The following is a 23,808-nucleotide window of genomic DNA, read 5'->3' as shown; positions in this document are numbered from 1 at the left end:
GAAAAGAAGACAAAAAGGCAAGAGAAGACAAGGACAAGGTTTTACTAAACCATTCTCCATCAATGAAGCCAACAATACTACCATCAAGAATTTGGAAACTCATTAGAAATAGCTCCCATTGGTACATCAACTTGAAGTAGTCTAATAAAGAACAATTCTGCAATCCCAGCTGGAGTTGGCCTCCAGTCCTCCCCACACTTTTAGGGATGCTATAGTACTATTTAAGCTTATGGGGATGAGGGATAGAAATACTGGTGATGAGGCATTAATTTTCTGTGTATTTCTTCACCATCGAATCAAATCCTCCAGGATGCAAAAAGTAGAAAAAGTCACTTAATAGGCTCTTTATTCATATTCCATTAATTCCAAAAAAGTAAACCTGGCTATTGTCCCCATGTCCCACTTGGCTTTGCCAAACGGTCAAACTATAGGAGAAAAAGGGATATTGAAAAAAAAGAAAAAAGGAACTAATTCACTGAAATTGGGGTTAATCCCACTCAAAGCCTCAATCCACGTTAGCAGCTAATCCTGTTAGTACAGCTTTCCTGGGGAGCTTTGACAAATCCTTTAGCCTCCTGCTGAAACCATAGGCCCCTTAAAAACTCAGCCTCCATGAGGTGATCCATCAGTAACACCACAGATCTGGCTCCTGTCAGACTTTAAACATCAGTACATTAGCCACAACCAAGGCCCTACTCAAGGTCAGAGCCTTCCCAGACATTGCCAGTGCTTACTAAATTTCACCTAATTTTTTCTGTTGTTGTTTGGTTGGTTTTTTTGTTTGTTTTTTTTTTTTGGAGGGGGGGTGGTGAGACAGAGTCTCACTTCATCACCTTCTGTAGAGTGCTGTAACATCACAGCTCACAGAAACCTCAAATTCTTGGGCTCAAGCCATTCTCTTGTCTCAGCCTCTGGAGTAGCTGGAACTACAGGTGCCTGCCATGATACCTAGCTATTTTTTTAGAGATGGGGTCTCACACTTGCTCAGGTTGGTCTGAAACCAGTAAGCTCAGGCAATCTACTCACCTCAGCTTTCCAGAGTGCTAGGACCACAGGCATGAGCCACTGTATCCAGCCAATCTCCCCTAGCTTTAAATCACCCAATCCAAATCCATCATCTCACATTTCTAAAGTCGTGTGTGTGTGTGTGTGTGTTAGTGTGTGTGTGTGTGTGAGAGAGAGAGAGATATTAAACTGTTATTCTCAACCAAATTGCAAAATTCTTGAGATTAAGAGTTATGCTTTAGATTTCTATAGACCATTCTCAGAAGGGTCTAGGACAGTAGGATGGAGCTTGGCACAGCTAGGGGCTCAACAAGTATCTGCTTTTTTTGCTTGTTGATAACATCACCCTCTTAGCTACCAAGACTTAATATGTACTTATTTTTTTTTTTTATTAAACCATAGCTGTGTACATTAGTATGATCGTGGGGCACCATACACTTGGTTCATAGATCGTTTGACACATTTTCATCACATTAGTTAACATAGCTTTTGTAGCATTTTCTTAGTTATTTTGCTAAGACCTTTACATTCCACATTTACTAGGATTCACATATACCCTTGTAAGATGCACCGCAGGTGTAATCCCATTAATCCCCCTCCTTCCACCTCCTTCCCCCCTCCTTCCCCTCCCTTTCCCCTTTCTCCCTATTCTTAGGTTATAAGAATAGGTTATAGCTTTCATGTGAAGGTCCTACATTAGTTTCATAATAAGGGTGAGTACATTGGGTACTTTTTCTTCCATTCTTGAGACACTTTACTAAGAAGTATATGTTCCAGCTCCATCCATGTAAACATGAAAGAGGTAAAGTCTCCATCTTTCTTTAAGGCTGCATAATATTCCATGGTGTACATATACCACAATTTATTGATCCATTCGTGGATCGATGGGCACTTGGGCTTTTTCCATGACTTAGCAATTATGAATAGGGCTGCAATAAATATTCTGATACAAATATCTTTGTTATGTTGCGATTTTTGGTCTTCTGGGTATATGCCCAGTAGGGGGATTAAAGGATTGAATGGCAGATCTATTTTTAGATCTCTAAGTGTTCTCCATATCTCTTTCCAAAAGGAATGTATTAATTTGCATTCCCACCAGCAGTGCAAAAGTGTTCCCTTTTCTCCACATCCACGTCAACATCTCTGGTCTTGGGATTTTGTGATATAGGCTAGTCTCACTGGAGTTAGATGATATCTCAAAGTAGTTTTGATTTGCATTTCTCTGATGATTAAAGATGATGAGCATTTTTTCATATGTCTGAAGGCCATGCGCCTGTCTTCTTCAGAGAAGTTTCTCTTCAAGCCCAGCCTGCAATGGGATCCCTTGTTCTTTTCTTGCTAATGCGTTTGAGTTCTCTGTGGATTCTGGTTATTAAACCTTTGTCGGAGACATAACCTGCAAATATCTTCTCCCATTCTGAGGGCTGTTTGCTTGCTTTACTTACTGTGTTCTTGGCTGTGCAGAAGCTTTTTAGTTTGATCAAGTCCCAATAGTGTATTTTTGAAGCAGCTTCAATTGCCCAGGGGGTCCTTCTCATAAAAACCTCGCCCAACCCAATTTCTTCAAGGGTTTTCCCTACACTCTCTTCTAGTATTTTTATAGTTTCATGTCTTAGGTTTAAATCTTTAATCCAGTGAGAGTCTATCTTGCTTAATGGTGAGAGGTGTGGGTCCAGTTTCAGTCTTCTACAGGTTGCCAGCCAGTTCACCCAGCACCATTTGTTAAATAGGGAATCTTTTCCCCACTGAATGTTTTTAATTGGCTTGTCAAAGATTAAATAACGGTAAGTAGCTGGATTCATCTCTTGGTTCTCTATTCTGTTCCAGACATCTACTTCTCTGTTTTTGTGCCAGTACCATGCTGTTTTGACCACTATCAACTTGTAGTATTCTGAGGTCTGGTAGCATGATTCCTCCTGCTTTGTTTTTATTTTTGAGTAATGTCTTGGCTATTCGAGGTTTTTTCTGATTCCATATAAAACGAAGAATTATTTTTTCAAGATCTTTAAAGTATGACAGTGGAGCTTTAATGGGGATTGCGTTGAAATTATATATTGCTTTGGGTAGTATGGACATTTTAACAATGTTGATTCTTCCCAACCATGAGCATGGTATATTTTTCCATTTGTTAACATTCTCAGCTATCTCTTTTCTTAGAGTTTCATAGTTCTCTTTATATAGATCTTTCACGTCCTTTGTTGGATAAACTCCCAAGTATTTCATCTTCTTTGGCACTACTGTGAATGGGATAGAGTCCTTAATTGTTTTTTCAACTTGACTATTGTTGGTATATATAAAGGCTACCAATTTATGAATGCTGATTTTGTAACCTGAGACACTGCTGTATTCCTTAATCACTTCTAAGAGTTTTGTAGTAGAGTCCCTAGTATTTTCCAGATATACAATCATATCATCTGCGAAGAGCGAAAGTTTGATCTCTTCTGACCCTATGTGGATATGTATTAATATGTACTTAATATGTAGACATCGAGCTCTGGTTTTTCTGCTTTCTGCTAGGTTATCCTGATATGCTTTGTTGTTATCTTGGGCCTTCTATCTTATAAAGAGAAATCCAATTCTTAGTTAATTCTATGCTACTCCCAGGCAACATTGTACAGATCAAAGTCAACCGTAATCTTTCCGATCTGTTTTTTAAAATGTTTTTATTCTGATAAAACATACACAACACAAAATTTGTTATTTTAACCACCTTTAATTGCATGATTAAGTGGCATTAATTACATGTACAATGTTGTGCCACTATCATCACTATTCATTTCCAGAACTTTTCCATCATCCCAAACAAAAATTCCATACATGTTAAACAATGACTCCTCATTCTTCCATGCCCCCAGTCTCTGGAAACCCCTAGCTACTTTCTATCTGTATGATTTGCTTCTTCTAGGTACTTCATCTTAGTGAAATCTTTTTTGTCCTTTGTGTCTTGCAGATTTCACTTTGCATAATGTTTTCAGGTCATTTGTGTTGTAAATGTATCAGAATTTCATTCTTTTTTATGGCCAAAAACATTTCATTGTATGATGCATATATACCACATTTTATTTATCCATTCATCTGTTGATGGACATTTGGGTTGTTTCCATCTCTTAGCTAGTATGAATAATTCTGCTACGAACATTGACATACAAGTATCTGTTTGAATCCTTGCTCTTAATTCTTTGGGGCATGTACCTAGGATTGAAATTGCTAGATTATATGTTCATATAATTTTATATTTAACTTTTTGAGGAGCCACTAAACTGTTTTCCACAGTGGCTATACAATTTTACATTCTCACCAACAAAGCATGAGGGTTCCAATCAACTTCACATACTCGTCAACACTTATTAGTTTCTATTTTGTGGGGTTTTATTATAATAGCCATCCTAATGGTTGTGAAATTATATCCCCTTGTGGATTTGATTTATATTTCCCTAATAATTAGTGATATTGAGCAACTTTTCATATGCTTATTAACCATTCGTATATATTATTTAGAGAAATGTCTGTTCAAGTCCTTTGACTATTTTTTAAATTTGGTGGTTGTTTTGTCATTGAATTGTAAGAGTTTATATATATATATATTTATATATATAATATGTATATATTGAATTGTAAGAGTATATATATGTGTGTATATATATATATTCTTTTAAGTCATTATCAGATGTATCGTTTGCAAATATTTTCCATATTGTGGATTGTCTTTTCTATCTATTTTTAACTGACAAACACAAATTGTATATATTTAGGCCCCTTACCTTTTTCTCCTTTCTATGCTGCCCTTTTTTCTTCTCACAGATCCCTTATTGTCAATGCAGTCACACCAGCCCACACACATATCCAGAAAACCCCCAATAATCTTTCTAAAAGGATCAGTGCCCCATATTTATTCTTTTTCATTGTCATGATCACCAACATCATCATTAAATAACTGATGCTATCCTCTATTGTGAGCTTACTCTGACAGTAATTTTAGCTATATTTCCTCAATTTTTCTTCATATCATATAAAAAATTCATGCTATCATATCTCCATTTGACAGATGAAGAAACTAATATTCAAATTAATGATATGTTAAAGAGAATTCATATAGTAAAATATTTTTCTGATAGTGTTTATCCACAGAAGCTTTCTTATGAGAAAGAATTATAATAATTAATTCACACTAAAACTTTAAATGACTTACCTTTATACTCTTACATACCACACATTTAACCAAGAGAAACATTTTCATGGTGGAAGTTTCAGGCAAGAGTCAGGGATGTTTTAGGGTAGTTGCTACATGCCAAATTACTCTGGATAGGTAGTTGTTCATAAGCAAGGGGAGTTCCTTGAAATGTCTCCTGACTACCTAACAGGTAAAGAAAAGAAGAGCCCTTTTTATTTACCTCTTACATCACTACAGTTATTTTAGCTTTTATCTGGATACTATCTATTATGGACTTAATTGTGTTTCCCTAAAATTCATCACTCTCCAACTTTTGGAGATGAGGTCTTTGGAGATAATTGAGGTTATATGAGGTTATGAGTGCGGTGTCCTGATCCAATGAGCTTGGTGTTCTTATAACAGAGAAAGCAGAGAAACTTCATGTGAGGAAATAATGAGAATGTGGCCACTTGCAAGCTAGAAAGAGAGCTCTCACCAGAAACCAAATTTGCCAGAACCTTGATCTGGATTTGCAGACTCTAGAACTATGAGAAAATAAATTTCTGCCATTTAAGCCACCCAGCATTTTGTTATGGTCACTCAAGCTGACTAGTACCTTAACTATATAATCTTCAAGGTCTTTTCCTTTCTTCTTGGACTTATGCTTCTAGGACTTAGATGACTATATAACGCCATTCCACCTTTGGCTTCCCTAATGCTGTCTCATCTTCCTAGTAAGCAGTCCTGCCTCTGCTGAAATGTCTTGCACAGCCCAGTAAGTGAAGTCAGGCAGGCACCATATCCACCAGCTGTGCATACGTTCTATCAACACTGGCAGGAGTAACGTACCTGGGGCAGTGCAGTAACTTCCCTCTGTGGCTATAGTACAGACTAAATAAACACAGCACGTGTCTACCACCAACACACTGAGTTTTCCCCTGAGATTATATGGCCTTTTCATTCTCTACCCTGAGTTACTACAGTGGCCAGTGTTGTGGATTTGTGGCTAATAATACTTTAAAGTCTCATTCTGTGCCATTTACAAGCTGGATAACTTTGAGAAATTAAATTGATCTCTCTTAGTCATGTTTTGCTCATCATGAAAACAGTGGTTAAAATAACTGCTAATTATTATTTTATTGGAAGGAAAAATACAATAATTCATAGGGTAGGAAGAAACTCTAATGCCAGTAATAACAGGGTAGCTTGTGTTGGACTAACCCAGCCACAGATGATAATTATAAACCATGGATGAAATATTTTAAGAAACACAACTATTTAAGGCACTAGGCAGAGAGTGATCCAAAGCAGGCACTCCAAAAAGTGGAGTGTATTCTATCCCTGAAAGAAGGAAATGGCATGGGGCAAGATGCAGGCTTATTCTGGTACTTTCTTGAGGGTGCTCTCTCGTCCACATGGGACAGACTGAAAAGAAGTCAAGCAGAAAGCTGCGGTCTTACTAGCTATCAGCATCAAATGATTTAAGTGCCATCAGAGTGGCTGGAAACTGATAGAGAAAATTCAGGAAGAAGGGATGCTATGAATGGAGAGGGCACCAAAAACTGACTATAAACACCTTTCAAGTCTTGGCCTTCTCCTGAATAGGGCATGTGAGGGGGAGACTCAAGAAACTCAGCAAAAATCAACAGTGAAAAGCTAACCTGAGATTTCAATTGCTGCTGTAATTAACCAGTGTTTAATCATGCCATGTTAGAAAAGATTGATAAATACCTTGAGATTTCCACTAATACCCCAAAAGAACTATGACATAAAGTAAAGACTATTTCCCAGGATTACAGGATTCCTCCTAGGAATAAAAGCAATACAGAAATACATAAGACATACATATTTATATGTGCAAAACCAAGCCTTTATAAGGTTAACAAGATCACACTGAAACTTCACTGCCTGCAAGAATAAATTCTGAAATTTTTTTTAAATATACAGAATATCTATAACATATCATGTATAATATCTAATATTACTAACTAGAAGTAGAAAAAGAAAAATATGACTATGATCTTGTGAAAAATGCTTAAAAATGAGACTACAGTGCAGTATGAACATGACTTTTGTATGCACTGGGGAACCAAAAAATGTGTGGGACTTGCTTAATTGCAATATTTGCTGGCCTTAAACTAAACCCACCATGCCTCAAAGGTACACCTAAAGGGAATGCCTGTAATAGAAATAGACCCCAGAATGTCCCAGGTATACCCAGCAGACAAGGATTTTAATGCAACTACTATAAATGTGTTCAAAAATGTGTAAAGAACAAATGGGAATAATTGAATGAGGAGAATGGATTATTAAAAAAAAGTAATTAATAAGAAAAATACAAGTAGTAATCATAGCACTGACACATGCAATATTAGATATGAAATATTTATTGAATGAGATTAACAACAGAAGAGAAACTACAGGCAAAGAGATTAGTGAGCTATAAAATATAAATAAAATGATCCAATTTAAAAAGTACTGGGAAAAAATATGAGCGGAGCCTCAGTGAGCTCTGTGAGCTGCAGGAAAACAACAAGCACCCAACGTGTGTGTGATTGAAGTCCTATAAGAAGATGAGAATCAAAATGGACAAAACATAATTGTAAAGAAATTCCCAATATTGTGAAAAAGATCAAATCAGAGATACAAAAATCACAGCAACCCCCAAGCAGGATTAATATAAAGAAAAACACATTTCTTTTCATGGAGAGTCAAACTGATTGAAGCAAAAGATAAAGAGAAACATCTTAACAGCAGCCAGAGACAAAGCAAATTACGCATCAGTTAGAATAAAGCCATCAGATAGAACAGAGCCCCAGAAGCCTATGGAATGATAGCATTAAATTTCTGAAGAAAATGAAATTGTCAGTCTTTAATGATGAAAATGTCCTTCAAAATTAAGGTAAAAAAATTATTTCTCAGATCAACAAATGTAAATTCGTTGCCAACAGACTTACACATATAAGTGGCAAAATAAGTTTCTCAGGTAGAAGACAGAGGACACTAAATCAAACCTTAGATCTACAGAAAAGAAGAGCACCATACATGGTAAATATGTTGGGGATAATGAAAGCTAGATGTTTACCTTTTCACAGAAAATGATCAATTATAGAGTTAAATTTAAAACTACAGGTGAATGTCTTTGTGACTTGAGTGAGGCAAAATCTTCTTAGATACAACCTGAAGAGAATGATTCACAAAAAAATTAGTAAGTTAGACTTCATCAAAATTCAAAACTTCTCTGCAAAAGATGCTGTTAGAAGACTGAAAAAATAAGCCACAGACTAGGGAAAATATTTGCAAAAGGTGTGTCTAATGCAGGACTTCTATCCAGAATATATAAAGAAACTCCAAATATAAATAAAAATAAACAACACAATTTAAAAAAAAAATGGGTAAAAGACTTAAACATTTCACCAAAGTATTATAGATATGTGGATGGCAAATAAATACATCAAAAGATGCTCAACATCATTAGCTATTAGGAAAATGAAAATTAAACCTACAATAAGATTCCACTATATACCTATTAGAATGACACCTTCCCTAGTCTCTCCCCTACCATCCCACAAACAAGAAAAGAAAAAGAGATACCCTGGAGAGAAAGTAGAGTGTATTGGTTTCCTAGGACTAACATAACAAATTATTACAAACTTGGTGGTTTAAAACATAGAAATTTGTTCTCACACAGTCTGGAGATGAAAAGTTCAAAATCAAGGTATCAGTGGACACTTCTTCTGAAGGTGCTTAGAAAAATCCCTTCCTTGCTTCTTCCTAATTTCTGGTGTTGGTGGCCATCCTTGGCATTGCTTTACTTGTAGCTGCCTCATTCCAATTACTACTTCTATCTTGACATGGCTCTCTTTTCTCTATTATCATATTTCCAAATTTCTCTCTCTTTCTAAGGACACCAGTTGCTGGATTTAGGATCCACTAGATCCCAGTAAAACCTCATCTTAACTTGAATATATTTTCAAAGACTGTAAGTATGGTCATATTCACGAGTAACAGGGGTTAAGACTTCATCATATCTTTTGGAAGGATACAATTTAACCCACAAACCAAACAACTACTATTCTCATAGAGTATAGATGTGAGTACAAAATAGTACAACCATTTTGCAAAACAATCTGGCAGCATTTTATGATGTTAAACATACCCTTACCATACACACACACTCCTCATACATGTACACTCCCATATATAATGGAGCAAATGTTAGTGTCTGCCAGGAGATAATTAGGTCGTGAGGGTAGATGCTTCCAGAATGCAATTAGTGAAAGGAACCCCAGAGAGCACTCTTGACCTCCTTCCACCATAAAAGAATGCAGGAAGAAGCTGACTGTTTACAACCTAGAAGAGGGATCTTATTAAAACCTGATTACTTATACGACATTTCATAAAAGGAAAAACCATAAAGAGAGAGAACATATTAGTAATTTTCATGGTTGGAATGGGAGGAGGGTTTGGCTATAAAAGGATCACACAAGGAAGCTTTTTAAGGTAATAAAATGGTTCTGTATCCTGATTGTAGTATGGGTAGGAAGTTACACAAATCTAGATATAGTTTAAAATCATAAAACTATACACCAGTAAAAGTTCAACTTTTCTGTACATAAATTTAAGACATAATTTTAAAAAATAACATAATTCAAAAACCATATATCAAGATACCACTACATACACACTAGACAGCTAAAATTTAAAATGCCAACAGCATCATATACTGGCAAGGATATGGACCATCTTGAACTCTCCACATGTGGTCCAATCACTTTAGAAAACTATTTGGATGTTTCTTTATAAAATTAAATAAAGATCTACCTCATGACTCAGCAGAAAAGACTTGTAGAAAAATGTCCAAAGCAATTTCATTTGGAACACCCCCAATACTAGAGATAACTATCTGTTAAAAGGTGGATAAACAGATTGTGGTGTATTCATGTAAGGGAATACCGCTTAGGAGTAAGAAATAAGTTATTAAAACCTCACAATTACATGTATAAATCTTAAAAAGATACTGAGTAAAATAAACTAGACTCAATTATGAATACACTGAGTGATTTCACATATAAAGTCTTTGAACAGCCACAGCTAATGTAAAACAAAACTGAGGTTTCCTCTGGGGAATGGAGGCTGATTGGAATGAGGCACACGGGAACTTTTCAGGGTGATAGAATTGTTCTGGATCTATTTATTAGATGGGATGGTAGTTTCACGTGTCTAAGTTATCAAAACATGAGTCAAGATAGATTAAAGATGGCGGCCAAGTAATAGCTTCTCTGCAACTGGGAACAGTGAGTCTGGGGAGACAAGACTCCAGGCATCTCTGGCCGGTGGGATCTGCCTATAATCATCCCTTTGAGGATACAGGGAGCCAGCAAGGGACTTCTGGACCCCAAGAGGAGGACAAAAACATTGGAAAACTGGCAAGTGGTTGCATGTGTCCAATCGACCTAATCACGCCGGCAAGCTAAGTACAAGCAGCAGTAAGACTGCAAACTGGAAAGGCCTCACTTGTGAACTGTTTCGGTGTTCTTGGACTTGGCATTCAGTTGAACTGCCTTGGGGAGAGCTTGAGCAGGTGTGTGGAGAACTTTGGGTGTTGTCTGGGGCCCGAGACTGAGCCACTGAGCTGGGTGCAGGAAGCCATTGTGAAAGAACTGCCCTGGCAAGCTCCGTCCTCAGGGTCTCAGAGCAAGGATTGGGTGGGTCAAAGTAACCCACTGACTGAGCAGCCTAAAGGCGGGGACTGAGCTGCCTTACAGCCTTAATCCTTAGGGGCCGAGTGAGACTGTTTTGGCACACTGGAGACTTGGGCTGTTGCCCTGGGTAGAGTGCCGTGACATGACAGCTCATAGCAACCTAAAACTCCTGGGCTTGGCACTGCCCAGACCTCCATAAGAACTGTGCAGCGACCCCCAACCGGTGACCCGCACCCACCAGGCCTCCAAATTCCCTGACCAGGAACTGCGGGAGCCACGCAACCCTGCGTCCTCCCTCCTGTGTCCTCCCAGCTTCCACACTAGCCCGTTCATCTGGACAGGGACTCTGGTAGCTGCGTGACCTTTGGAGCCCTCCCTGCCTCTGCACAGAGCTCTTCTCCTGGCCAGAGACTGCTGGAGCCTTGGGCTTTCTGTGCCAAAGTCACTGGGCACCTGGTACTCCCAGAACCATGCGCAGCACCGCCAGCCCTGTTGCTGGATTGGGGTGTGTCACAAACCGGAGCTGCTTCCACAACCAGAACTCCCTAGCTAGAGCAGCCCCAGAGGAACTACCCAGGGTCACTCTCTACAAAGATCCAGCAACAATAGAGTCATCCCGCTGGGGTCTAATCTTGGAGAGACACCTCCCCAACTCTGAGGACAGCTGGAGGCAACGATGAAAAACAATCATGAGGTGAAATCAATAGAAAAACTCTGCAATATGAATAATCAGAGTAGATACACTCCCCCAAGGATCAATGGGGCAGAAACACCACAAGACCCCATGCCCAAACAAATAGCTGAGATGTCAGAAATTGAATTCAGGGTCTGGATAGCAAATAAGATCGAATTAGAATTACAAAAGTTATCTCAAGAAGTCAACGGATTCAAAGACCAAATGACCAAAGAATTCGACACATTGAGACAAGAAGTTGCATCCCTCAAAGATCTGAGAAACACAGTAGAATCCCTCACTAACAGAATGGAGCAAGCAGAAGAAAGGACTTCTGACATTGAAGACAAAGCTTTCGAACGCTCCCAAAAACTCAAAGAAGAAGAGAAATGGAGAGCAAAAACAGACCACTCTCTCAGAGAGCTCTCAGATAATTTGAAGAAAACCAATATTCGTCTCATAGGGATCCTCGAAACTGACGAAGTGGCTTTTTGTCTTATAGGGATCCCTGAAACTGACGAAGTGGCTTCGCAAGGCACAGAGTCTCTTCTCCATGAGATTATGAAGGAGAACTTTCCAGACATGCCAAGAGATTCCGAAATCCAGATAGCAGACAGTTTCACAACTCCAGCACAACTCAACCCAAATAAGACATCCCCCAGACACATCATAATCAATTTCAGTAAAGTTAATATGAAGGAAAAAATTCTGAAAGCTGCCAGACGAAAGAAAATCATTACCTACAAGGGGAAGAATATCAGAATAACTGCAGATCTCTCTGATGAAACCTTTCAAGCTAGAAGAGAATGGTCATCGACTTTTAATCTCCTAAAACAAAATAACTTTCAACCCAGGATCCTGTACCCAGCTAAACTGAGCTTCATTTATGACGGAGAAATTAAATACTTCAACGACATTCACATGTTGAAGAAATTCGCCACAACTAAACCAGCTCTCCATGACATTCTTAGACTATCCTCCATAAAGACCAGCATAATTCTCCACCACAAAAGTAAACCCACCCCAAAAATTTTTGATCAAATTCCAACTTCCACAGTCGCAAAAGGATTAAAAATGTCCACTGGTCTCTCGAAAGGCTTATCAATACTCTCAATTAATGTGAATGGTTTAAATTGTCCTCTAAACAGGCATAGGTTGGCGGACTGGATACAAAAACTCAAGCCAGATATCTGCTGCATCCAAGAATCGCATCTTACATTAAAAGATAGATATAGACTCAAGGTGAAGGGATGGTCATCTATATTCCAGGCAAATGGAAAGCAGAAAAAAGCAGGTGTTGCAATCCTGTTCGCAGATGCAATAGGATTTAAACCAACCAAAATAATTAAGGATAAGGATAGACACTTCATATTTGTTAAAGGTAATACTCAATATGATGAGATCTCAATTATTAATATTTATGCACCCAACCACAACGCACCTCAATTTATAAGAGAAACTCTAACAGACATGAGCAACTCGATTTCCTCCACTTCCGTAGTAGTTGGAGATTTTAACACCCCTTTAGCAGTCCTGGATAGATCCTCCAAAAAGAAGCTAAGCAAAGAAATTTTAGATTTAAACTCAACAATTCAACATCTGAACTTAACAGACATCTACAAAACATTTCATCCCAAAAAAACTGAATACGTATTCTTCTCATCAGACCACGGAACATACTCTAAAACTGACCACATCCTAGGCCACAAATCTAACCTCAGCAAATTTAAAAAAATAGAAATTATTCCTTGCATCTTCTCACACCATCATGGAATAAAAGTTGAAGTAAATAACAACAGGAACCTGCATAGCCATACAAAAACATGGAAGCTAAACAACCTTATGCTGAAGGATACATGGATTATAAACGAGATTAAGAAGGAAATCACCATATTTTTGGAACAAAACAACAATCAAGACATGAATTACCAGAACCTCTGGGATACAGCAAAGGCAGTCCTAAGAGGGAAATTTATAGCACTGCAAGCCTTCCTCAAGAAAACGGAAAGAGACGAAGTCAATAACTTAATGGAACATCTCAAGCAACTGGAGAAAGAAGAACACTTCCACCCCAAATGCAGCAGAAGAAAAGAAATAACCAAAATCAGAGCAGAACTAAATGAAATTGAAAACAAAAGAATTATACAACAGATCAGTAAATCCAAAAGCTGGTTTTTTGAAAAGATCAATAAAATAGATAAACCTTTGGCCAACCTAACCAGGAAAAAAAGAGTAAAATCTTTAATTTCATCAATCAGAAATAGTAATGATGAAATAGTTACAGACCCCTCAGAAATTCAAAAAATCCTTAATGAATACTACAAGAAACTCTACTCTCACAACTATAAAAATCTGAAAGAAATCGACCAATATCTGGAAGCACGCCACCTACCAAGACTTAGCCAGAACGAAGTGGAAATTTTGAACAGGCCTATATCAAGTTCTGAAATAGCATCAACTATACAAAATCTCCCTAAAAAGAAAAGCCCAGGACCAGATGGCTTTACATCAGAATTCTACCAAACATTTAAAGAAGAACTAGTACCTATACTACTAGACCTCTTCCACAATATAGAAAAAGAAGGAATATTACCCAGCACATTCTACGAAGCAAACATCACCTTGATCCCCAAACCAGGGAAAGACCCAACAAGAAAAGAAAATTATAGACCAATATCACTAATGAATATAGATGCTAAAATACTCAATAAGATCCTAACAAACAGAATCCAGCAACACATCAAAAAAATTATACACCATGACCAAGTCGGATTTATCCCAGGGTCTCAAGGTTGGTTCAATATATGTAAAACTATAAATGTAATTCAACACATAAACAAACTTAAAAATAAAGACCATATGATTCTTTCAATTGATGCAGAAAAAGCTTTTGATAATATCCAGCATCCTTCATGATCAGAGCACTTAAGAAAATTGGTATAGAAGGGACATTTCCTAAACTAATAGAGGCCATCTACAGCAAACCCACAGCCAATATCATATTGAATGGAGTTAAATTGAAATCATTTCCACTTAGATCAGGAACCAAGCAAGGTTCCCCATTGTCTCCATTGCTCTTTAACATTGTAATGAAAGTTTTAGCCATTGCCATTAGGGAAGAAAAGGCGATCAAGGGTATCCACATAGGGTCAGAAGAGATCAAACTTTCACTCTTCGCAGATGATATGATCGTATATCTGGAAAACACTAGGGATTCTACCACAAAACTTTTAGAAGTGATCAAGGAATATATCAATGTCTCAGGCTACAAAATCAACACCCATAAATCTGTAGCCTTTATATAGACCAACAATAACCAAGCCAAACAAACAGTCAAGGACTCTATTCTTTTCACAGTAGTGCCAAAGAAGATGAAATATTTGGGAGTATACCTAACAAAGGACGTGAAAGATCTCTACAAAGAGAACTAGGATACCTTAAGAAAAGAAATAGCTGAAGATGTTAACAGATGGAAAAACATACCATGCTCATGGCTGGGAAGAATCAACATTGTTAAAATGTCCATACTGCCCAAAGCAATATATAATTTTAATGCAATTCCTATTAAAGCTCTATTGTCATATTTTAAAGATCTTGAAAAAATAATACTTCATTTTACATGGAATCAGAAAAAAACTCAAATAGCCAAAACACTACTGAGCAATAAAAACAAAGCAGGAGGAATCCCGCTACCAGACCTGAGACTGTACTATAAACCCATAGTGATCAAAACAGCATGGTACTGGCACAAAAGCAGAGAAGTAGATGTATGGAACAGAATAGAGAACCAAGAGATGGATCCAGCTACTTACCGTTATTTGATCTTTGACAAGCCAATTAAAAACATTCAGTGGGGAAAAGATTCCCTATTTAACAAATGGTGCTGGGTAAACTGGCTGGTAACCTGTAGAAGATTGAAACTGGACCCACACCTTTCACCATTAACTAAGATAGACTCTCACTGGATAAAAGATTTAAACTTAAGACATGAAACTATAAAAATACTTGAAGAAAGTGCAGGGAAAACTCTTGAAGGAATTAGTCTGGGTGAATATTTTATGAGGAGGACTCCCCAGGCAATTGAAGCAGTATCAAAAATACACTACTGGGACCTGATCAAACTAAAAAGCTTCTGCACAGCCAAGAACATAGTGAGTAAAGCAAGCAGACAGCCCTCAGAATGGGAGAAAATATTTGCAGGTTATACCTCTGATAAAGGTCTAATAACTAGAATCCACAGAGAACTCAAATGTATTAAAAAGAAAAGAACATGTGACCCCATCTCAGGGTGGGCAAGGGACTTGAAGAGAAACTTCTCTAAAGAAGACTGACGCACAATCTACAAGCACATGACAAAAAGCTCATCATCCTTAATCATCAGAGAAATGCAAATCAAAACTACTTTGAGATATCACCTAACCCCAGTAAGAGTAGCCCACATAACAAAATCCCAAAACCAGAAATGTTGGCGTGGACGTGGAGAAAAGGGCACACTTCTACACTGCTGGTGGGAATGCCCACTAATACGTTCCTTCTGGAAGGATGTTTGGAGAATACTTAGAGACCTAAAAATAGACCTGCCATTCCATCCTATAATTCCTTTACTAGGTTTATACCAAGAAGACCAAAAGTCACAATATAACAAAGACATCTGTACCAGAATGTTTATTGCAGCCCAATTCATAATTGCTAAGTCATGGAAGAAGCCCAAGTGCCCATCGACCCACGAATGGACGAGCAAATTGTGGTACATGTATACCATGGAATACTATGCAGCCTTAAAGAAAGATGGAGACTTTACCTCTTTCATGTTTACATGGATGGAGCTGGAACATATTCTTAGCAAAGTATCTCAGGAATGGAAGAAAAAGTATCCAATGTACTCAGCCCTACTATGAAGCTAAATTATAGGTTTCATATGAAGACTATAACCTAACTATAGCACAAGACTATGGGGAAAGGGCCAAGGAAGGGGAAGGGAGGGGGGAGGTTTTGGTGGAGGGAGGGTAATGGGTGGGGCCACATCTATGGTGCATCTTAGCATGGGTACAGGCGATTGCACTAATGTACACAGCTATGATTTAACAATAAAAAAAAAAAGAAAAAAAAGTGAGTCAAATATCAAAACTCATTGAATTTTAATGTAATTATTTGGAGATTTCACTATATAATAGTCCCCTCTTATCCACAAGGTATACATTTCAAGATCCCCAGTGGTTGTTGAAACCACAGATGATACCAAATCCTAAAAATACTGTTTGGTTCTACACAAACATACCTACAATAAAGTTGAATTTATAAACTACGCACAGTAACAGATTAACAAAAATAACTAATAATAAAACAAAACAATTATAACCATATGCCCTAATAAAATAGGCTCTTGCCATATGCTGTCTCTCAAAATATCTTATTGTACTTTACTCAACTATTATTGGACCATGGTTGACTCTGGGTAAGTGAAACCAGGAAAAATGAAACTGCAGATAAGCGGAGACTGCTATATGTACATTTTACCTCTGTAACAAATACATAATTCCTGTGCAGCCCCTAGAAACAGTGCCTTGGACATAATAAGCATTCAGTTCACCTTAACTACTTTATTGGGGTAATTTAAGTGTACTCCTGCCACATTCACAAGTGAGATATGTGAACTCCTGAGGATAGCTATGTGGTCTCTTTACATTTGCATTCCCATTCAGTTGTAGCATACTGCTAACTCTCAAAATGTTGTTTGTAGATAGACTGGCCCTGCGGCCCAATGCAGCCACACCTGAACCCTTTCTCACCCTCCTTATTCTCCTCTCCTCCTAAGACAAAAAAAAAAAGACACAAAGGATCTAGTTAGCCCACCCCCCCTAAGTTCCTGCCAAGGGACCCTAACTTTCTAGGCAAGCTATGGAATTTGTTCACACCCTAAATGCCCCATATAAAAGGAGTCTCTAATTGCCCTGAGACACAGACACCACCTTTGCACTGCCCAGGTGGATCACCCTCCCCTTTCAATAAACCTGGCCCAATATATCTGCTCTGGTCTCCTCTCTGGACGCCACCATTTACTCCTTTTAGGCTCAATGAAGGAATGGCTTCAATCCATGCAAACATCAGAATTGTGTGAAGGTCTTTCATCCTCTTTTCACTCATGCATGACACTCCTCCCTCCTTCTTAGCCTCTTGTATGAAGCCACTTACTCTGGTTGGTACTTTCACAAAGGCAGGGCAAGCATCACTTCCTAGAGTAAGCTATTCCATTTCTGTCCAGATTATGTTGAGCAAAAAAAAAATCTTTCTAACGTTTACCTTTAAATCTACCAGGGGACCTCAGAGCACTATTATAATCTCTTCCATATGAAATTTGTCCCTGTGGAAGAGGGCTGGGACTAGAGTGGGGCACTGGCCTCAGCTACAGAATTTAATGGGGAGACAACTCAGGGATCAATATAAATATTTTAATGCAATATTTTAAGAAATCAAATCAGCAAACTACAGCCCACCAGGGCAAACCTCAAAAAACTTAAGGAAGATTTTCTCTTAGGGTTGAACCATAGGATTGAATTTCAAGCTTCACCAAACCCTAGTCTATTTTTTTAAGGGATATTTTTGTTTGTTCTTTAACAACCCAGAAACCAAGGCCTCCTACACAGGCATAACAAATGAATCCACCTCCCAGCGTGCCCCGAAGGCTGCTTTTCCATCAAGGGAACACGCACTCAGTCTTCTAGTGTCAAATTAGCCTCCAGGATTATAGCTTGCCTTTTCCAAAAGTGACAAACAGACCTCCTGGAGCAAAGATGTACTTAATCAGCTGTGATCTTACATGACCAGTTCAGGAGAAACAAAAGATGAGACAGGAGTTTAAAATCAAGACTGCAGCTGGGTGCTTCACCACCACCCATTGTTTTATTTTCTCATTTCATTCATAATGATATAAAGCTCTAAAGCTCTCCTCTCCTGAGAACTACCATTTCTTTAGTACCAGGTACCGTGCTTGGTACTTGTCTTTTATATTTCACAATCTTTACAACAGACTTGTGAAGGAAGCAATGTTATTTACCTTTGACTCTTTGAGATTCAGAGATATAAAGTATTTAGCCCCAAGTCACACAGCTAATTTCGGTGGTGGGACTGAGACTGAAATCTATTTTCTTCTGAAGTCAAGGTACACTCTTCAACCTTCCCCTTCAACAGCCTTGGACCTAGTCCAATTGCAATAATTCCCTAACTTCATTCATTCCTGATTATCTTGCTTTTTATCATATCCTTCCTTGTACTATTACCATAACCTGCATTATTCTGTACATAATACTTTTTTACAAATCAACTCACTTTTACTTAAGTTTTGAATGAAAGTTTCTTGAATTGAAAATGAATCTCACTTCTCACATGTAGAAAATATATATAATAAAAACAAAAAAAAGCCTAAAGCTTAGCAAGGCACTCTTGCCTATCAAACACTCTGAACTCAAGCCTCTCTGTTCTTCTAAAAAAGAGAAACTAGAAAATTCTAGAGATATGTTAAAGTCAGATTAGAATCCAACAGAGAGTTTTCCTTTGATGCAATCAAAAGTCAGAAGCACTTCCGGTACAGGACAAAACTACAAGATGTACTCTACCTAACAAATTCAAATATTCTGACCTGATTATTTGTACCCTCACACTGACCCGAAATAAAAGGAAAAAAAGTAAACAGAAAAAAAAGTCAGAAGAACTGAAGGAAAATTAATAACAATTCATTTCGCAGAGCTTGAATCAACGTTATCTAAGTCTGTGTCTTGGTGATACCAAGATTCCCCTGAGTACCACCAATGGCTGGTGTTTCTTACACTCTCAGAATCTTTTAGAGGATCATCCAGTGTCTTACCCACAGCCCTTTGTCTCTCAGTCACCATGTTAATATCCATCTTTAGGGCCACAGGGAGTATGGTCTCTACCATGGACCAGCTATAGGATGTGAAGCAAAGCCTATCAACTTTCTCAATTTCAGGAGTTCCATCTGGGCTCTGGGCCAGAGTACACGCTGTGCCTACACCTGGCACGTTGCCAGACCCTTCACCTGGCTAGTTCCTCCTGGCCCTACATCTCAGCACCACTGTCACACTTGAGTGTGCTGCCAGCTGGGCATCAGTTAGGAACTCAGGGAGGCCATTTGGGGTGCAAAAGGGGGAGGCAGTGGACAAGCCAGGAAGACTGCCTGGAAGAGGAGAACTGAGGATGCTCACCAGGCCAAGTTTTTGTATTTCCGGGAGAGGCAGTGGGAGAAAGGAACATCTTGGACCGAGCTCTCCCGACACTCCAGACGAGTCCAGTAGTGGACTGTCCTTAGAGTCCCTAACGGCACTGCCCCGGAAGCCAGTGGGAAGTGTAGTCCCAAAGGTCCCACGGACCACCGCTCAGAGGACCCTGGGAACTGGCGAGCAGCCCCTGCATCTGCGCATGTGCAATGCTATGAGCTCGTCTGTGGCCGCCCTTCCCCCACTTCAGCTGCAAGTCGGTGACAGAACCCCAGTCTCCACTTGTCTTCACCGCCCCACACCGTGACCAGGCGTGGCACTGAACCACGAGTGGGAGCTGTACCCCTCCAGTTCTGCCTTCACAGTTCTCTGCCTTTGCCCCAAAACTGCAGAAAATGAACCAATCCCAGGAATCAGTTTCATTCATGGATGTGACCGTGGACTTTACCCAGGAAGAATGGGAGCAACTGGACCCCTCTCAGAGGATCCTATACATGAATGTGATGCTGGAGAATTATAGCAACTTACTTTCAGTGGAAGTGTGGAAGGCTGATAACCAGATGGAGCGGGACCATGGAAACCCAGAGGAGCAAGCGAGGCAATTTATAATCCTTAAGAACCAAACTCCAATTGAGGAAAGAGATAATCTCTTTGGAAAAGCACTTAATCTGAATACAGACTTTGTTTCTTTAAGACAGACACCCTACAAATACGGTTTATATGGAAAAACTTTGAAATACAATTCAGACTTACATAATAGCAATAGAAACTAGGCAAGAAAGAAAGCTGAGGAGTATAATGGATTTGGAAAAGCACTTCTTTATCTTAAGCAAGAGAAAACCCATCCTGACTTAGAATACTCTGACTATAATAAAAGTGGAAAAGCCTTCAGCCATAAAGAAGCCATTTTTAAACATCAGAAAATTAAAAATTTAGTTCAACCTTTTATTTATAATTACTGTGACAAGACCTTCTCCTTTAAGTCACTCCTTATTAGTCATAAGAGAATACATACTGGAGAAAAACCATATGAATGTAATGTATGTAAGAAAACCTTCTCCCATAAGGCAAACCTCATCAAACATCAGACAATTCACACTGGGGAGAAACCCTTTGAATGTCCTGAATGTGGAAAAGCTTTCACTCACCAGTCAAACCTCATTGTACACCAGAGAGCACATATGGAGAAGAAGACCTTTGAGTGCAGTGAATGTGGAAAGACATTTGCCCAGAAGTTTGAAGTCACTACACACCAGATAATTCATACAGGAGAATGACCCTATGAGTGTAATAAATGCAAAAAAATCTTCTTCAAAAAATCAAACCTCATTATACATCAGAAAATTCACACAGGGGAGAAATGCTATGAGTGCAGTGAATGTGGAAAATCCTTCATCCAGAAAATAAAAACAAAGCAGGAGGAATTATGCTACCAGACCTCAGACTATGCTACAAATTGATAATGATCAAAACAGCATGGTATGGGCACAAAAACAGAGAAGTAGATGTCTGGAACAGAATAGAGAACCAAGAGATGAATCCAGCTACTTAATGTTATTTAATCTTTGACAAGCCAATTAAAAACATTCAGTGGGGAAAAGATTCTCTATTTAACAAATTGTGCTGGGTGAACTGGCTGGCAACCTGCAGAAGACTGAAACTGGATCCACACCTTTCACCATTAACTATGATAGGCTCTCACTGGATAAAAGATTTAAACTTAAGACATGAAACTATAAAAATACTAGAAGAGAGTGCAGGGAAAACCCTTGAAGAAATTGGTCTGGGCGAGTATTTTATGAGGAGGACCCCCTGGGCAATTGAAGCAGCATCAAAAATACACTACTGGGACTTGATCAAACTAAAAAGCTTCTGCACGGCCAAGAACACAGTAAGTAAAGCAAGCAAACAGTCCTCAGAATGGGAGAAGATATTTGCAGGTTATGTCTCCGACAAAGGTTTAATAACCAGAATCCACAGAGAACTTAAACGCATTAGCAAGAATAGAACAAGGGATCCCATTGCAGGCTGGGCAAGGAATTTGAAGATAAACTTCTCTGGAGAAGACAGGCGCATGGCCTTCAGACATATGAAAAAATGCTCATCATCTTTAATCATCAGAGAAATGCAAATCAAAACTACTTTGAGATATCATCTAACTCCAGTGAGACTAGCCTATATCACAAAATCCCAAGACCAGAGATGTTGGCGCGGATGTGGAGAAAAGGGAACACTTTTGCACTGCTGGTGGGAATGCAAATTAATACATTCCTTTTGGAAAGAGATATGGAGAACACTTAGAGATCTAAAAATAGATCTGCCATTCAATCCTGTAATCCCTCTACTGGGCATATATCCGGAAGACCAAAAATCACAACATAACAAAGATATTTGTACCAGAATGTTTATTGCAGCCCAATTCATAATTGCTAAGTCATGGAAGAAGCCCAAGTGCCCATTGATCCACGAATGGATTAATAAATTGTGGTATATGTACACCATGGAATATTATGCAGCCTTAAAGAAAGATGGAGACTTTACCTCTTTCATGTTTACATGGATGGAGCTGGAACATATTCTTCTTAGTAAAGTATCTCAAGAATGGAAGAAAAAGTACCCAATGTACTCAGCCCTACTATGAAACTAATTTAGGGTTTTCACATGAAAGCTATAACCCAGTTACAACCTAAGAATAGGGGGAAGGGGGAAAGGGAGGGGAGGGAGGGGGAAAGTGGGTAGAGGGAAGGGGATTGGTGGGATTACACCAGCGGTACATCTTACAAGGGTATATGTGAAACTTGGCAAACGGTCTGTGAAGCTAGTGAATGATGCCCCATGATTATATCAATGTACACAGCTATGATTTAATAAAAAAAAAAAGTGGAAGAAAAAGTATCCAATGTAAAAAAAAAAACAAAAAACTTTCTCAATTTCATTTACCTCATCTGTTAAGAAGAGAATGAGTCTTCCTTTTTGCTATGATTCCTTCCCAATCTAAAATTCTCTGAATTTCATCTTATCTTGCTTGTGTCTGTTATTTTCCCCAAATTCCATTAACTTTTATTGCTGTGAATTAAAGCTCTATTGCCCCTGAATTTGCCATTGGTACAAACAAGTATGATACATAACGTGCAATGGTAAGATTTACAAATCTTGATAATGATTAGTGTATCCAAGTGCTTAGATTACTACTTACTAAAAGTTCTTTGAGTATACATTTAATATTTAATTCAAATGTGATAGAGAAAAACAGCCCAGAGCCAAACAGATGAATTATAAACTGGCTCTTCCCTCCACATGCTGTGGACAAGTATCTTACTCTCCTTGACCCTGTGTCCTTATCTATAAACCTGGATGAATAATTTTTATCCTCTCTTACTTTACAGGGTTGTTATGGGGATAAAATGATCTCATTGATGAGAAAATGCTTGAAAAAACACCACTCAGGTTCAGTGTGTCATAGGATTATTCTTACTGTCAAATGAGATAAGAGAAGTGAGGGCACTTTGATAGTTTTATATAAACTGTCAGTTGACCTTATGTGAGTCAGTCATTTTCTCTTGGTCTGCTTTCTCATTTGAGTGATAAGTCCACTTAGGCACCTTTCATCACTGAAATTCTATAGTTCTGGGACTGATTTATTGTCAAGTATGATTACTGTTACCCCATAACATATCAATCAGAATCACAGAAAAATAGATAATAAAGAAGAACCAGTGTGCAAGATAGAAGAAGCACTAGGATTTGAGGCAAATGTTCTGGGTCTGTTCTTCAGGTTTGCTGCTCTTTAGGTTTGTGGCCTTATGCAAGTTCCCTCCCCTTTCAGAGTCCTGAGGAGAGAAAAAAAAGAGCTGGGCTAAGTTAACACAGAGCAGGCCTTTACTGTTTGTATTTGCCTCCTTCTTCCGTAATTAACTCCCTAGTACTCCTCTGGGGAATTAGCCCTGACCCATGAGGTACACATGACACTGATCCCATTCCCTAGAGTTTCATGGACTCAGAGGCAGGGCCCTGGCCAAAGAGTTGGTCCCATTTTTCTTGGCT

The 23,808-nt window shown here is 38.5% G+C and overlaps 1 pseudogene; it reads left to right on the top strand.

Annotated features, from left to right (window-relative positions):
* The first annotated feature begins 20,159 nt into the window (after positions 1-20,159).
* LOC128568549 (zinc finger protein 1 homolog) lies at positions 20,160-21,161 on the top strand (annotated as a pseudogene).
* Positions 21,162-23,808: the final 2,647 nt, after the last annotated feature.

This window comes from Nycticebus coucang, chromosome 17 (genome assembly GCF_027406575.1).
Source record: "Nycticebus coucang isolate mNycCou1 chromosome 17, mNycCou1.pri, whole genome shotgun sequence".
In the NCBI taxonomy this organism is placed as follows: Eukaryota; Metazoa; Chordata; class Mammalia; order Primates; family Lorisidae; genus Nycticebus; species Nycticebus coucang.
This window is presented reverse-complemented; position numbering and strand designations above follow the sequence as displayed.